Raw genomic sequence first — 5,746 nt, 5'->3', positions numbered from 1 at the left:
TGGTAAACATAACAGGTGTTCAGGTGTGATCCCTGGAGGGCTACAGTTTACTAGTGGGGATAAAACAGAAGTGAAACAGGAAATTTTCCTGGACCCCTTCATGGGCGGGAACTAGAATGCAGGTGCTGGAGCTAGCCAGTGGCTTCAGAGGTTTCACTCACTGGGATCCACTGCATTCCACCCCTTGTGGGAGGAGGAGTGCAGCTGAGCTGGTGCAGGAGCCGGGGCAAGTGCTTCTGGGCAGTGGCAGGAACAAAATGCTGTGCAGGCCCCATGGCAGTGTCTGTGGGAGAGTACCCACAATCCCCAGAGCCCCAGAAGGAGTGTTACAGGCAGTGCTCTTTTAGCTTTATCATCCACAGATGGCTTAAGCGATTAACAGCTTAGTGGACCCTCTGCCTTTTTGCAAGGGTAGAGGGTTAGCATGACAGCCTTCTGTATCTTGAGCTCTTGTTCAGCATCCAGGAAAAATCAGGTCACATGAATGAACTGAAGGATAGTAAATGTAGGAGATTTTATTGCCTATGGAAGTGGCTCTTAGTGGGAAAAGGAGTTGGAAAGGGGATGGAGTGGGAAGGTATTCTTTCTCTGAAGTCCCACCATCAAGCTGTCCCTCTGAATTCAAACTGCTTCTCTCCAACATTCAGCTACTTCCTCTCTTCTCCCTTTCCCTGCTCTCTGTCACTGGAGCTTGGGGTTTTTATGGGTACAGGATGGAGTGCAGGGCAGTCCAGGTGTGGTTTTGGAAAAGGCAATATTTGAGCGGGAAAACGGGCATGTAAAGTTCTCACTTTGGGCTGTGGTTCCAGGCTTGAGGATGGGGCCCTCGCCAGAGACCCCACCCTTTCCTGCCCCTATCAGAGGTAGGCAAAATCTTTTAAGAAGTGAAACCAGCCTGTAATCCCAGAACTTTGGGAGGCCAAGGTGGGTAGATCACATGAGGTTGGGAGTTCAAGACCAGCCTGACCAACATGGAGAAACCTTGTCTCAACTAAAAATACAAAATCAGCTGGGCGTGGTGGTTCATGCCTGTAATCCCAGCTACTTGGGAGGCTAAGGCAGGAGAATCAGTTGAATCCATGAGGCAGAAGTTGCGGTGAGGCGAGATCGCACCATTGCACTCCAGCCTGGGCAACAAGAGCAAAACTCCATCTCAAAAAAAAAAAAAAAAAAAGAAAAAGAAAAAGAAAAAAAGAAAGAAATAGAAAAAAAGAAATGAAAGGCTCAAGTCAGTTCCATTCCTGAATAATTGAGGTTATCTGTCTTGTTCTAGTTGCCCTCTATATGATAGAGTAAATTATCTCTGGGAAAAGAGAATGCCATTCTGAGCCTACATACTGTTTCATACACAATATCTGATGCTCCATAAAATATTACCACGCATTTTTTAAAGCCTCTTCTGGATTCTAGACCTGCATGTAAGGAGCTTTGAGGTCTTCACTAACAACAAGTAAACACAAGAAAAACACATAAACTGAAAAAGCAACTCTTCTTAGATCCATCATAAAAGTAAGGTCACAGGATGAACCTCTTCCCCGAAAGTAAGAGAGACACACCAGCATATACAGAGAATCACAACTTGCCAGAACGGAGACCCACAAGCAGAAACCTCTGTGGGAACAAATACTGGGGCAGGAAAACCCAAACTGTAACTGGTGAATTGCTGAAACCTCAGTGTGGATGAATCAAAGAGTTAGAAACTCCAGTGGGGGCAGGCATACAGAGGCCCCTCACTTTTTATGAGTTTTACTTCCAGGAGCTCTCTCAGGTTCCCAAAGTGAGTATTAGAGAAAACTTTCCTCATGTATTTGAAAGTAGGAGGGAGAAGTAACCATTATGAAATATGCCAAAGCATTCTGTTCTTAAAAAGGCCTGCAGTCGATAAAAAATATCTTACCAAAGCCTACTCTTTTGTGGTTTTAACAGAGCCTAACCAACCTGGAGAAAGAGAAAGACCCAACTCTAGCCCCCTCTAGTCAACCTGTCCTACCTGGAGCAGGGGTCAGGGAGACTGAGAAGCCCTTGTGAAGTTCATATTCAAGGGGCATAGGATCACAAAAGGATGAAAGCCTAATAATCACAGAGTGATAGCACACTTCACCTGCCCACCACATTACTAAAGATCTGTTACCAGAATTCCTTTTACTGAGTATGTCAGGTCAGGCTTACAACAAAAAGTTACAATATATACTAAAGGCAAAACACAAAACAAAACAACAACAACAAAAAACAGTTTGAGGAGACAGAGCAAATATCAGAACCAGACTCACATATTTCAGATATGTTGGAGTTATGAGGCTGAGAATTTGGAACTATCCTTAATAAGCTAAAGGCTCTAACGGAAAAAGTAGAAAATATGCAAAGCAGAGGTAAAATATAAGCAGAGAGATGGAAATTTTAAGAAATATTCAAAAAGAAATGATAAAAATCAAAAACATTGTAACAAGAAGAATATCTTTGATAGAGTAATTCGTAGACTGGATATGGCTGAGGAATGAATCTCTGAGCTTGGGCATATGTCAACAGAAACTTCTAAAACTGAAAATCAAAGAGAAAAACAGGTGAAAAAACAGAACATAATATCCATGAACTGTGGGACAACTACAAATGATGTAACAAATGCTTAATGGGAATATACGAAGAAGAAACAGAGAAAGAAACATGAAATACTTGAAGTAATGACTGAGAAGAATCCCCAATTAATGTCAGACACCAAATCACAAGTCCAGGAAGTTCAGAAAACACCAAACAGAATAACACCACCCTGCTTCTGAAAGGAAAAATCAAAACAAGACAAAAAAACACTACACCTAGAAAATTTATATTCAAACTGTGGGAAATCAAAAATTAAAAAGTCTTAAAAATAAGACAAATGTAAAAAACATCTTACTCATAAAGGTTCAAAGATAAGGATTACGGCCGGGCGTGGTAGCTCACGCCTGTAATCCCAGCACTTTGGGAGGCTGAAGCAGGCAGATCACAGGGTCAGGAGATCGAGACCATCATGGCTAACAGGGTAAAACCCTGTCTCTACTAAAAATATGAAAGAAAATTAGCCAGGCATGGTGGCACACGCCTGTAGTCCCAGCTACACAGAAGGCTGAGGCAGGAGAATTGCTTGAACCCAGGAGGCGGAGGCTGCAGTGAACCCAGATCGTGCCACACTGCACTCCAGCCTGCTGACAAAGCGAGACTCTCTATTTAAAAAAAAAAAAAAAAAAAAAAATTACATCTGATTTCTCAGAAAAACTGCAAGCAATAGAGTGAAGTAAATATTTAAAGTGTTGGGAGAAAAAAAACACTAACCTGGAACTCTGTATGTTGCAAAATTATCCTTTAAAAGTGAAGGAAAAATAAAAACATTCTCATACAAAGAAAAGTTGAGGAAATTTGTTGCCAGTAGACCTGCCATGAAAGAAATGTTAAAAGAAGCTCTTCAGAAAGAAAGAAAATGATACAGATGAGAAACTCAGATCTACATAAACAAAAGAAGATCACTGGAGAACAAAAAGTAAAGATAAAATAAAAACTTCTATTTTTCTTGTTCTTAATTGTTCTAACACGTAACAGTTTGTTCCAAATAATAGCAACAATTTTTTAATGATTATAACTTATGTATAAGTGAAATGAATAAGGGCAATGATTCAAAGAACAAGAAGGAACAATTAGGAATATTTTGTTATTATAAGGTACTTGCACTGCCTGTGAAGTGGTATAATATTTCCACTTTCAAGTGGACCTGGATTAGTTGTAAATATATATTGCAAATTCCAGGGCAACCACTAGGAAAGAAAAAAGAAGTATAAATTATATGCTAAGAAAGGAGAGAAAATAGAATTATATAATATGCTCAAGTGAAGCCACAAAAGACAGAAAAGCAAAAAATAAAAACAAAGGCAATAAATAGAAAAGATATTAATCCAACTATATTAATAATCATTTCAAACATGAAATATCTAAATACACAATTAAAAAATAGTGAGAGTGGATCAAAATCCCACAAGAAACCCACTTTAAATATAAAGAAACATATAGATTAGAAGAAATGGAGAAAGGTATATCATGCTAACACTAATCAAAACAAAAAGGAAGAAGCTGCATTAATATTAAACAGAACAGACTTGACAGCCAGGAATATAATTAGGGATCAAGAGGGGTAATGATAAAGGGATAGATTTACAGTATACAACAATCCTTAATGGGTGTGCACCTAAAATGACAGCATCAAAATATGTAAGGCAAAAACTGATAGAACTTCAAAGAGAAGCAGATGAATCCACTACTATATTTGTAGACTTTAGCACTCCTTTATCAGAAATGGACAAATCCAGCAGGCAGCAAATAACTAAGGACATAGTTGAACTCAACAGTTCCATCAATCAACTTGATATAATTCACATCTATAGACTACTTCATCCAATAAAAGTATAGTACAATTTCTTTTTAAACTCATGCAAAATATTTACCAAGATAGACCAATATTCTTGGCCATAAAAAACTAACAATTTTTTTTTTTGGGGGGATGCTCTGTCCCCCAGGCTGGAGTGCAGTGGTGCGATCTTGGCTCACTGCAAGCTCCTCCTCCCAGGTTCACGCCATTCTCCTGCCTCAGCCTCCCAAGTATCTGGGACTACAGGCGCCCGCCACCACACCCAGCTATTTTTTTGTATTTTTAATAGAGACGGGGTTTCACTGTGTTAGCCAGGATGGTCTCGATCTCCTGACCTCGTGATCCGCCCATCTTGGCCTCCCAAAGTGCTGGGATTACAGGCATGAGCCACTGCACCTGGCCTGAATTTTTTTAAAATAGAAATCATACAATGTTTTCTCTCAGAACAAAATAGAATTAAACTAGAAAACAATAATAAAGGTAGGTGAAAAATCCCCAAATACTTAGCAATTAAACAATGCATTTCTAAATAACATACTGGTGAATGAAAAAATCTGAAGAGAAATTTAGAAATATTTTGAACTAAACAAAAATAAACAGTTCATCAAGAATTGTGGGATGCAGCAAAAGCAGTGCTTTGAGAGAAATTTGTAGCAGTCACTGTATATATACTTTTATAAAAAGAAATATCTAAAGTGAATACTCTATGCTTCCACTTTAGAAAACCAGAAAAAGAAGAGTGAATTAAATCCAATGTAAGTAGAAGAAAGAAATAATAAAAATTAAAGCAGAAATAAATGAAATTTAAAACAGGAAATCAACAGAGAAAATGAACAAATCCAAAAGCTGGTTCTTTGAAAGATGAATAAAATTTATAAAACTCTAGTCTGCTTACCAAAGGAAAAAAAGAAGACAAAAATTACTAATATCAGAAATGAAGAGGAGACATCAGTACAGATCTTATGAACATTAAAAGGATAATAAAAATACTATGAATAACTCAATGCCTACAAATTTGATTATTTAGATAAAATAGAACAGAAAGGCACATGTTCCAAAACTCATACAAGAAAAAGTAGGCAATCTGAATACACCTATATCTACTAAATAATTTGAATCAAAAATTAATAACCTTTCAAAATCCAAAGCATCAAACCCAGATGGGTTCACTGATGAATTCTACCAAACATTTAAAGAAAAAAGTTACAATTTCTACAATCTCCTCCAGAAGATAAAAGCAGAGGACAAACTTCCTAATTCATTCTGTGAGGCTACCATTACCCTAATACCAAAATCGAATACATTTTACAAGAAAATAAAGGTACAGACCAGTATTTCTAATGAACATATATGCAG

The sequence above is a fragment of the Symphalangus syndactylus genome, chromosome 4, assembly GCF_028878055.3.
Source record: "Symphalangus syndactylus isolate Jambi chromosome 4, NHGRI_mSymSyn1-v2.1_pri, whole genome shotgun sequence".
NCBI classification, from domain to species: Eukaryota; Metazoa; Chordata; class Mammalia; order Primates; family Hylobatidae; genus Symphalangus; species Symphalangus syndactylus.
The sequence above is the reverse complement of the archived record's forward strand: the minus strand, read 5'-3'. Positions refer to the sequence as shown.